Source organism: Microcaecilia unicolor, chromosome 11, assembly GCF_901765095.1.
Source record: "Microcaecilia unicolor chromosome 11, aMicUni1.1, whole genome shotgun sequence".
Taxonomy (NCBI): domain Eukaryota; kingdom Metazoa; phylum Chordata; class Amphibia; order Gymnophiona; family Siphonopidae; genus Microcaecilia; species Microcaecilia unicolor.
In genome coordinates this window covers 59,857,799-59,870,351 of record NC_044041.1, presented here as the reverse complement: position 1 = coordinate 59,870,351, position 12,553 = coordinate 59,857,799, and the positions used below count along the sequence as shown (strand labels likewise).

Genomic DNA, 12,553 nt, shown 5'->3' with positions numbered 1-12,553 from the left:
GAGGAGAATGAGAGCATGTGGGAGACATAGGGAAGGTGTGTTCTTAACGTGAGCACAGCCAAGCTAAAGCATCCTGTTCACTCACTGTCTCTTAACATATCTACCCCCTCCCCACAGGATTCACTGAACAGCAATCTGCTCTCCATTAACTACAAGCTCACAGATTTAATCCTTCTAAACTGGAGTATTTCAATGAAAGCAAGGCTCTAAATAGCCCCCGAGTCCAGTTTGCAGACCTGGGCATTAGGCCGTGTACATATTAACACTAATGAATGGAAAACCACAAAGGCACACAGAAACCCCCAATTTTCTGCAATGACTCACCAGCTTACTTCTTTCTGCTGCCCCCTGCTTGTATACATCTCTTCTAAGCAATCTCACCATCCTGCTGGTGAGTGGATCTGTCCTTTTCTGTCCAGTAAGAATCTAATTACACAGAATCAAACCTCCTGGTCAAAAACCTAAAGAGAGGAAACGGTGGGCTGGGAGAAATTTTTGGGCCTTTCCATATTTGAACCATGTGCTGCCACACCAATTGCGCAACCCTTGGTATGTTCTTTTCTCAGTCTATATGCATCTTAGAATAGCTCCTCTATGTCACTACATTTTTTAGCATACATAAAATGGGTTTTCAAGTACAGAAACCGCACTGCATAAAAATAAACTATTTTGCAATGATACCAATTACTATTTGGTTTGCTTTCTCTCCACCTTCATATATTGGTTCTGTGTCTCTATTCATAAACATGACTCTTAAGTCCACTAAGTCTCCCACTTAAAATCCAAAGAAAGGAAAGGAAAAAGCTTCAGGCCATCCTGAATGTTTATGGTCTGCAACTAACTGGTTATGTATTTAATAGTGCGAGTGTGATGGGCAATTTATTTATTGGGATTTATTAACCACCTTTATGAAGAGATTCACCAAGGCGGTGTACAACAGTGTTTCATTCAGTCTATCCCCTGTATCCAACTCCCTTTCCACCACATTGGAAGGGAAGGGAGGGAGGGAGAGTGTTCATGTGGGGAATGTTGTGTTTGATGATGTTCTCTCTCTCTTTCCCTTGTCCTCTGCCTCCCTACCCTTTGCATGCTTTTCCCCTCCTCCTTTCCTCTCTTCCCCTTGTATTTCCCCTCCCTCCCAAACTTCCTATCATCTTTTTTTTTTTTGCATGACCCAGCTGTCTCACCTACCAGCAGCACAGGAATATTCTCTTCTTGTGCAGGCAGGGTTTGGATCCCCACCAGCACACTGCTTGTGTTTCCCACTGTTGCATGACAAGAGCATTAGCAACATGGGGTTCAAAGAAGTATCTGAATTAATGGTATGTCTGTTTGTCAATCTATATATATAAAAAATAAGCCATTTGTCTCTCTCAAAGGGTCAAGGTAAATACAGAACTAAAAGTACAATACCGACACTCTCTTTTTCTCCTCCCATTCATTGTGGGGATAAGTGAAACCACTTGCTGCCCCAAATTCCAGCCCCTCCCCCACCTTGTCCCTTTCCCTGGTATGTAACTATTTTGATGCATCTCTGGTAAGTACCTACCAATGAATGAGTGAATAAAACAAACAAAACAAGCAACAAACAAAAAAGTAAATATGACAAATATTATGTTTTGAATTTTGTTGCGATTCAAAAAAAATGTGTGCTTGTGACCTAGTGAATAGGGAGGGAGGGAAGGGTAGAGGAAGGCGAGACAACTGAAGGACTTGGAGCAGGACCGCGGAAGAAAAATAAAATTGGAATGGAGGGGTGGTAGTCTCTAAACGATTTTCAGAGGACTGTGTTCAAGAAGAGCTGGCTAAACTAAAGGTGGACAAAGTGATGGGGGCCAGATAGCACAGATCCTAGGGTACTGAAGGAACTTAGGGAAGTCCTAGCGGCTCAGCTGGCTGACCTTTTCAATGCTTATCTAGAGTCGGGAGTGGTCCTGGAGGACTGGAAAAGAGCAGATGTGGTCCCTCTCCACAACAGTGGAAGTAAGGAAGAAGTTGAGAACAGGCTGGTAAATCTGAATTCTGTTGTAAGTAAATTAATGGAAACACTTTTAAAACAGAGAACAATAAAGTTTTTGGAATCTAATGGATTACAGGACCCAAGGCAACATGGTTTCACTAGAGCTAGAGACAGGTCTTGTCAGACAAATCTGATTAATTTCTTTGACTGGATGACCAGAGAGTTGGATCGAGGGAGAGCGCTATATGTGGTGTATTTAGATTTTAGCAAAGCCTCTGACACGGTTACACACAGACGACTAATAAATAAACTGAGTGCTCTCAGTATGGGCCCTAAAGTGACCAACTGAGTTAGGAACTGATTAAGTGGAAGGTTACAGAGGGTAGTGGTAAATGGAGCTCATTCTGAGGAAAAGGATATTACCAATGGTGTGCTGCAGTTTGGTTCTTGGGCCGGTTCTACATTTTTATAAGTGATATTGCTGAAGGCCTGTCTGGTAAGGTTTGCCTCTTGGCAGATGATACTAAAATCTGCAAAAGGGTAGATACCCTAATGGTGTGGATAACATGAGGAAGGACTTAGCGAAACTAGAGGAATAGTTTGGAATTTGGTAGCTTAGATTTAATGCTAAAAACACATTTGGGATGCATAAACCCGAGGGAATGGTACAGTCTAGGGGTTGAAGAACTTTTGAGTTTGAAAAAGGAGCAGGACATGAGTGTGATCATATGTGATGACCTTAAGGTGGCTAAACAGGTAGAAAAGGCAAATGCTACAAGGATGCTTGGGTGCATAGGGAAAGGTATGGCCAGTAGGAAAAAGGAGCTTTCACTACAATCACAGTGTTTTTATGAGAGTCTGATCCCAGAATCTAGCTTGCTATGTTTTAACAGTTACACCAGCCAGGCTATTTTTGGAATTTTATATCAGCTGGTGACCCACTGCCCCTGACGCAGCCATTTTATACTGGTGAAACATGGCCATGTTGGGCATTTTATGTTAAATTTCTGGGAGCTTTTAATCTATTAATAAAAATTGTGTTTTTTTTTTTACAAGGTCTGCCTTGCAGTTTTATCTTTCATATTGGGTTTCGTGGACCACCTGCCTTGCTGCTTTTTGTACTTTGGAAGAAAGGCGGGAGAGGGGAGATATGATAGAGACATAAATGTACTGGAGGTGAGTCTCTTTCAATTGAAAGGAAGCTCTAGAATGAGGGGGCATAGGATGAAGGTGAAAAGGGATAGCCTCATAAGTAACCTGAGGAAATAGCTCTTTACGGAAAGGGTGGAGAATTTGTGGAATGGCCTCCTGGTGGAAATGGTGGAGATGAACAGTATCTGAATTCAAGAGAGGTTGGGATAAGTACATAGGATCTCTAAAGGAGTGATAGGGAGAGCAGATGGCCTGGATCGGCAGACTGGATTGGGCATATAGTCTTTATCTGCCTATATTTTTCTGTGTTTCTAGAGAGGGCAATGCAGGATATTGGTGGGAGAGAGCCAGGGTGATACAGTATGGTTGGGCAGTGGGGGAGAGGGACAGAGGGGCAGTTAATCACATTAAAACTTTTAATGCTAGCTAACATTTTAATGCCTAACTGTGTTATTAACTCGATAAATGTGCAGCCCTAACACTTTATTTTGGCAACACATGTAAAATTGTCATGCTAATACATTTACCTAACTCTACATAACAAATCAAATAACACAAATATATTTTTCTTAAATATCACAACAAAATAATTCATGAAACTTATGTAAGAAACAGAAAACAAGCAATGTAAAAGCTAAACAGAACAGATCTTATCCTTGGAAAATTTTAAACCATTCCACTGTCAGAAGTGGACGATTTCTGTTCATAGCATAATAATAACAACAGAAAGAGACAGTTTGCTATAGGTGAGAAATGATTAGGCTTGGGTGTGTATGTGGTGGGGGGGGGGGGGGGAGGGGCAAGTTCCAATGTAGATAACACCTTTCTCAGTGGTTAAAAATGAGGTACATTCAGGTACTGTAGTTATATTCCTAACCCTGGAGAGTTTAATCTAAGGGCCCTGTTTGCTAAGCTGTGCTAAGGGCACACTAGCATTTTTAGTGCACACTAAACATTATTGCGTGCTAAATGCTAAAGACATAGTAACATAGTAAATGATAGCAGATAAAGACCTGTATGGTCCATCCAGTCTGCCCAACAAGATAAACTCACTTTACATGGTATGCAATACTTTATATGTATACCTGGGTTTGATTTGTCCTTGCCATTTTCCGGGCACAGACCATAGAAGTCTGCCCAGCACTGTTCTTGTACTAAAATTTCTGAAGCTAATGTTGAAGCCCCTTAAAATTTACACTCCAGCACATCCATATCTATTCAGTCACGATCAGGGCACAGACCGTAGAAGTCTGCCCAGCACTGGTTTTGCTTCCCAATTACTGGTGTTGCCACTCAATCTCCGCTAAGATTCCATGGATCCATTCCTTCTAAACAGGATTCCTTTGTGTTTATCTCATGCATGTTTGAATTTCATTACCATTTTCATCTCCACCACCTCCCATGGGAGGGCATTCCATGTATCCACCACCCTCTCTTGTGAAAAAATACTTCCTGACATTACTCCAGAGTCTGCCCCCCTTCATATATTCCTATGGGTGTCTCTAGTGTTTAGCGCATGCTAATTTTAGCGCTCTCTAAAAAACTAGCGCGCTTTAGTAAACAGGGCCCAAGTGTGTACCTGCAGCAATAGAGGGTTAAGTGACTTGCCCAAGTTTACAAGTACCTGCAGAGGGTTTTGAACCCTGGTTTCCCTGGTTCTTAGCCTGCTGCTTTAATCATTAGTGTACTCAACCACTCTGCTGAGGTGAGAAAAATTTTTGAATAGAAATGCACATGTATCCTGTGCCTCAAGCAACAGTTGATTTTAGACAGACTGGAAACTTGGAACACTGATGCTTCCTAGAACTTCAGGTAAAAGAGAGAGCAATCTCTCAACAGATGCTTTCTATGGGAGCTAAGTTTTCATTATCCAAATACACTCTCTAATTGGCTGAAATTTACTTAATTCTGCTTGCAAGGCAAAAATTTTGCTTCCTTCTCAAAGGCTGAACAATGAGTTGACATTGCTAAAAATTGAAACAAATCAAGGAGACTAAGCAAGGAACATTAGAACCAGAAAGGGCTGGTTTTCTTATATTTATTGGGATTTATGTACTACCTTTTTGAAGAAATTCACCTAAGGCAGTATAAAGTGAGAACAACCTGGACATTGGCAATATGTGATTAAGGTAGCAAAAAACATTCAGACAGTACATACTATAACACAGTATGCTACTTCTAATATCAATATAACAGATATTCTTTATTGTCTTCAGACCAGACCAGAACATATGGGTTGTCTGTCAACCAGCAGATGGAGACAGAGAGCAAAATGCTATGAGCCCAACCCTACAAGGGCACACTGCAGTCTTGTCTCTTCAGGATTTCTCTGTCTTCAGCAGATGATGCAGCTCCTGATCTACTCTCTGTTGCCTCTTGGCTTACTTTCTGAATTGCTGGCAGTTGAAAATAAAATTATTAAATTATTGTCCGTGTCAACTGAGGAAAATGTAATAATTTAGGTAATTTAGATGATACTTACAGTCCTTTTAACCCTCCTGTCCCCTCTCCCCCCCTCCCCAGCTGATATATTCTGCTTTAGATTTGGTCACTTTCCTTGTTTAAAAAAACAAAAAAAAACCTCTTGACTTTTACTAGGGGTAATCTGCCAAGCCGTGACAATAAAAGCTTACCCATGGAAACAAATTAAGGTAAGCCTTTGCTTCAAGCAAAGACACTGTTTTCATCTACTCTTCAGCAGGACTGGCCCCTTTATTGTTTCTTCCCTTCTAAAAATGCTGCTGCCAGCTCAGCGCTAATTTATCTGTGGCTTTATTTTTGGCCTGTCCTGTCAGTTCTAAGCACCAGGGAAGTAATTTGAGTCATTTTCATGGCTCACCTGTTTTTAACTAGAAGTGGAGAATTTTATTAAGGAAGGGCTGGTGGAACAGGTTAAATAATGTTCCCAATGCGGTTCATGTAAGGGTGCAGAGGGGCAGTGCGGTTCCTGCTAAGAAGGGAATTCCTCTTGAGGTAAAAGCTCTTTGCCAACAACAAAAATGGGGGACCAATATTCTAACTGCCCCAGAGGAAGAGGCAGTTCCCCTCGTGGCTCTGTTCCCCTCAGAAAAGAAGCAGGAATGGCAGCCATTTTATCTCCTTGCTCCTCAGGTACTTCTTCCTTTCCAATTGTGGTTTCATAGTCTATAGTGCCACATTATCATGAGATTAGTGAACTGGAAACTTCCTCAGCTGCCCCTAAGCCTTCGTCTCCTGAATTTGTTTTATTATTACATAAAGCATTTCTTCTGAACAACATTCAGGAAGGTGACAAACAGTTCAGCCTGTCCTTCTTCTAGAGTTCCTCAGACACTTGACAAGCCAGAAGAGGCCCCATTTGAAGGCCTTGCTGAATGGGATAATGCTTCAGTAGCTTCCTCACCACAATCACACTGTATGATTTATCTCTCAGCCAGAAATGCGCCTCCTGCAGATTAGGAGAACGTCCATCAGAAGGAGGTGATGATCTCTCAGTAGTCTGGCTTTTCAGAAAGGAAAAATTTCCCTCCGTTATTTCAAAATCTTTGTATACTAGGTATTGTGGATCCAGCTGTCCAAGAAGTTCAGTCCTTGTAAAACCCTATTTTGGAAGGAATAAGGAAACTCTCCAAAGCCTTCCCTGTTCATCCAGTAGAATGAAATAACCCTAGGCTCAGGGTAGGTCATGCTATGGAAGAGCAATATCCAGTAATCCAAGAAGAAAAAGGAAGATTTTGAGAAACAAAATGGATGCTTTTATAACTGCTGTAACTAAAAACTATTACATCTTCTCAATCTTTCAGTGGTGCCTACTTGAGGAAAAAGAATATTCAGGCAGACTTTCTAACCAGATGAGCCTTAGATCCAGGGGAATTAAAGTTATCTAAGGCAGCCTTCTCATTCATAAAAAAAGACTAAGATACCACCCATGGATTTAATGGCATCCCAACTCAATGCAAAAGTGTCTCAGTTTTTCAGCTGACAGAAATACCATGGATCTAAGGAAATATATTCTCTGAGACTTCCAGGGCTTCAGAAAGGCCTTCTCTATGTTCTTCTGCCAATTCTGTTAGGCCAGGTGCTTCACAGAATTGCTTCATATCCCAGTCAGGTAATTCTAGTGGCACAGGACTGGCCAGAAAGACCTTGGTATGCAGATCTCATTTGCCTCAAGGTAGACAGTTCTCTTCAATTTCTACAGTCAAGGGCCTTCTTTATCAAGGCCCAACAACAATTAAAAAAATCTGACTCCCTTCTGTCTTACGGCCTGGCTCTTGAGTAGTGATGTTTAAGGCATTGGGATTACTCTCATGTAATAATATTTGCTCTGCTCTGAGCCAGAAAGTGTTGCATCTCAGTTTAATCCTGGTGTGCTGATTGAGCCTCACAGCCTTTTAAAACTTACTGCCCACATTTTGGCATTCCTTCAGGAAGAAAATCTAAAAGAAATCCAAAAACACTTGGAAATACACTGAATGAGGAAAATTACCTTTGCACTCACAAAAAAGTGGAGAAAAAAAACCTCAGCATAGCCACTCAAGTCACCCAAGTTTAAGGTTTAAGCACAGTATACCATCATAGGTCAGAAAAAAAAAAAACCTCCACTATACCAAAGTGCAAAAGAGTTTTTTTCAAATCTCAAGCACAGTAAAAAAAAAAATCACATGTCCATCCACAGGCAAACAAACTTTCATTGTAATAACTGGTTCTCCAAAATCAGTAATTTTTTTGTAATCCGCTTATCTCACACTGTCTTCTTATCCTGAGTAGAAAATTACAACATATCCATCGATCCCCAATACCCGACAGGGAGTCCCCGTTTCGCCTAATCTGCGTCAGGGGTAGTAATCCCGTATCATGACCACTGCGTTTAACTTATAAGCATGGCAACTGATAAAAAACAAAAAGACAGAGCTCCAGGCGTTTGTGGATCTTCACTAATAAGTTAAAAAAAAAAAAGAATCTTATGCTTGTCAAAATTCAAAAAAATTTAAATTCCTGATCAGTCAGAAAGCCTTGAGAATGGCCCTCCCTGGAAATCTCCAGTATTTCATCAGCCACTTGGAGCAAGGGATCTGATGTTAACTCCACATAGTTCTTAGTATTACCCAATTGCAAACCAGCTTTCAGCAAATAATCTTCCTTATCCCACACTACCAATAAGGCAGATAACAACTGTAGTGTCCTCACACAGAATCTTTACGGCTTGCCATTCTAATTTACACATATTGAAATTCATGTACCCCACAGATTGATTGAATTTCTCTACCTCCTTCAATACTCATTAAAGTTTTAAACATCAATACTGCAGGGTCCAACGGCCCTGGTAGAATCCAAGTAGAATGCTCATATACTATCGAGTGATCCAAAGTCTCATTCTTCTGTGTATCAAAAAACAGATGCAACTGCAAACGTCTCACAAATTTCTCTACCTCCAACAGAAATTGAAAGGGGTCATGAGTATTTACTGGAATGAAAGACAATCCCTTTGACAATACTGACATTCCCCCATCTGTTAAGTTCTTTTTGATATATTCACCACAATTGATTGCAGTGGGTCTGTACCTGGGCTCGAGGAAGGTCAGGAAAGTCATAACATAGGGTTACCAGTTGCTTCCTTGAAGATGCAGATAGCAGCCCTTGCCTCCTTTTGAGAGTGTTTGGAAAAGTCTTCATTGGCAGCTCATCCTGATGTTTGCTTTTGTTTTAAAAACAGCAATGCAGCTTTGAAGCCAAAAAGGCTTTTGACCATGTCAACTGGAATTTCGTTTTTCATACCTTATAGGCATGTGGGATTTCAGGTGTGTGTGTGTGTGTGGGGGGGGGGGGTCTCGAAGCAGTGAAAGTTTTGTACTCAGACCTGGAGACAGTGATGTGGGTCAATGGTCTTCTCTCCCAACCATTCCAGGTCCGGAAGTGCACACGTCAGGGCTGCCCGCTTTTGCCATTGCTCTTTGTTATGGTCATGGACCCATTGATCAGAGACATTTTAGCTAATCCAGAAATTGAAGATATACCCTGTGGTTCCTCATCTTTCAAGATTTCACCTTTTGCAGATGATTTATTAGTCCATTTAACGAATCCTCTTCATTCCTTGGAAACTTTAAATGAGTGTTTTTCAGTAATATGGGATTTTTCAGTATTCCAATTATATTTACAGGTCCCTCTATGATGGGCCCATAATTCATTTTGTTATCTAAGAATGTTTATCCATGAAACCCTCAGAACTATACAATCTTAATAGTTCCCAGTTGCTGGACACAACTGTTACAACTTTAGCAAGATGGCGCTCTCTCCCTTTAGATATCCATGGAAGAATACATCTTTTTCAAATAGTGGAGTTCCCAAAGTGGCTCTATACTTTCCAGATGCTCCCAATGCCTGTCTTAAAAAAGGATCTTCGTATTTTGCACTGACTCTTATCCCACTTTATTTGGAAAAGCAAGAAACCCAAACTTGTTATTCAATTATAATTGGGGAATTGGAAGACAGGAGTTTTGGGACTACTGAATCTTTATAAATACAATCTGGCCTGTTTGGCTCGGCACTTAGGGGACTGGTTTCTTGACAGGGAAGATTACACCAGTCCATATTAAGGTGGAACCTTTTGCCCCCTGGCATCTAGGCTATCTTACAAACATCATGTCAGCAGCTCCCGACGGTGCTGCGTGATAGTGTTTTGTTATCTCTGTTATGGGCTTTATGGAATTCCTCACCTCTTCAATCTCTGCCCCTCTACCCATTCTTGGGAATGCAAGGTTTTGTCCAGGCCTTGATAATGTTACCTTTAGGAAATGGGAGAAATTGGGAATAACACGTTTGGAAGATGTATTAAAACCAGATGAGTCTACTTTATCATTGCAGTCTTTGGGAGGAGGGATCCTGACCAGCGCGGCAGATGTTTTCGCCTATCACCAATTACGACATTATATATTATCTTTGGATGATGCAGCTTTGACTGCAGGTCATGTAGAGGAATTGCAATCTCTCTTTAACCTGGAGAACAGAGAGTGCTTGTCAATCTCTTTATTACATAAAGCAAAGATACTTACCTGTAGCAGGTATTCTCCGAGAACAGCAGGCTATTAGTTCTCACATGTGGGTCGACGTCCGCGTCAGCCCAGGAAACGGCAAATTTTTCACCAGCAAAAATAAAAAGTTTTGCCAGAGCCTTCTGGCGTGCGAACTGCATGCACCGCGCATGCGCGGACGACTTCCCGCCCATCACGTGAGCATGCCTCCTCAGTTTAATCAAAAAGCATATAAACAAACAAACAAACAAATAAGAACTCCAAAGGGGAGGTGGGTGGGTTTGTGATAACAATCAGCCTGCTGTCCTCGGAGAATACCTGCTACAGGTAAGTATCTTCACTTTCTCCGAGGACAAGCAGGCTGCTTGTTCTCACATGTAGGGTATCACTAGCAACCAGGCTCACTCAAAACAATGAACATTGGTCAATTGGGCCTCGCAACGGCGAGGACATAACAGAGATTGACCTGAAACCATAAACAACTGAGAATGCAGCCTGGAACAGAAAAAAATGGGTCTGGGGAGGGGGGGTGGAGTTGGATTCTAAACCCCGAACAGATTCTGCAGCAACGACTGCCCAAACCAACTGTCGCATCGGGTATCCTGCTGAAGGCAGTAGTGAGATGTGAATGTGTGGACTGATGACCACGTTGCAGCCTTGCAAATCTCTTCAATGGAGGCTGACTTTAAGTGAGCCACTGACGCAGCCATGGCTCTTACATTATGAGCCGTGACATGGCCCTCTAGAGTCAACCCAGCCTGGGCGTAAGTGAAGGAAATGCAATCTGCTAGCCAATTGGAGATTGTGCGTTTTCCGATGGCGACTCCCCTCCTGTTGGGGTCAAAAGAAACAAACAACTGGGCGGACTGTCTGAAGGGCTTCATCTGTTCCACATAAAAGGCCAATGCTCTCTTGCAGTCCAAGGTATGCAAACTGCGTTCGCCAGGTCTGGTATGAAGACGGGGAAAGAATGTTGGCAAGACAATTGACTGGTTCAGATGGAACTCCACCACCACCTTCGGCAGGAACTTAGGGTGCATGTGGAGGACTACTCTGTTGTGATGAAACTTGATATAAGGTGCATGCACTACCAAGGCCTGAAGTTCACTGACCCTATGAGCTGAAGTAACAGTCACCAAGAAAATGACCTTCCAGGTCAAGTACTTCAGATGGCAGGAATTCAGTGGCACAAAAGGAGCTTTCATCAGCTGGATGAGAACGACGTTGAGATCCCATGACACTGGTGGAGGTTTGACTGGGGGCTTTGACAAAAGCAAACTTCTCATGAAGCAAACTACTAAAGGCTGTCCAGAGATAGACTTACCCTCTACATGGCGGTGATAAGCACTAATCGCACTAAGTAGAACTCTCACGGAATTGATCTTGAGACCACACTCTGACAAGTGTAGAAAGTATTCAAGCAGGGTCCATGTAGGACAAGAAAAAGGATCAAGGGCCTTGCTGTCACATCATACGGCAAACTTCCTCCATTTGAAAGAGTAACATTATTTTGGGGAATCTTTCCTGGAAGCAAGCAAGACTCGGGAGACACTCTCTGAAAGACCTAACGAGGCAATTTCTAAGCTCTCAACATCCTGGCCGTGAGAGCCAGAGACTGGAGGTTGGGATGTAGAAGCGACCCCTCGTTCTGGGTGATGAGGGTCGGAAAACAGTCCAATCTCCAGTTTTTCGGAGGACAACTCCAGAAGAAGAGGTAACCAAATCTGATAGGGCCAAGAGGGCATAATCAGAATCATGGTTCTGCGGTCTTGCTTGAGTTTCAGCAAAGTCTTCCCTACTAGAGGTATGGGAGGATACGTATACAGAAGGCCTGTTTACGCCTGCCAGATAAGTGGCTTGCAGAAACATGTCGTGACGGTGTGCCCAAAGCCACATCTGGACGGCTTCTTGATACAGAGGGCGAGATCCGGTGCCCCCTGCTTGTTGGTGTAATGCATAGCAACCTGATTATCTGAATTAAAATGATTTGGTTGGACAGCAGATCTCTGAAAGCCTTTAGAATGTTCCAGATCGCTCGCAGTTCCAGGAGGTTGATCTGAAGACCTTTTTCCTGAAAGAACCAAGTTCCTTGAGTGTGAAGCCCATCTACATGAGCTCCCCACCCCAGAGGGATGCATCCGTCGTCAGCACTTTTTGTGGCTGAGGAATTTGGAATGGACGTCCCAAGGTCAAATTGGATTGAATCATCCACCACTGAAGGGAATTCCAAAAGTCAGTGGGCAGTTGGATTACATCCTCTAGATCCCCTGCAGCTTGATACCACTAGGGTCCATTGAGCTGATCTCATATGTACACATGCCATGGGAGTGACATGAACTGTGGAGGTCATGTGCCCCAGAAGTCTCAACATCTGCCGAGCCGTGATCTGTTGAGACGCTCGAACCATGGATACCAGAGACAGGAGGTTGTC

General features: G+C 42.5%; 1 protein-coding gene across 2 annotated transcripts in view; it reads right to left on the bottom strand.

The window, feature by feature from the left end:
- The window catches only part of CABIN1 (calcineurin binding protein 1), a 267,407-nt gene that overhangs the window by 108,451 nt on the left and 146,403 nt on the right, over positions 1-12,553 (bottom strand). The window lies entirely within an intron of this gene.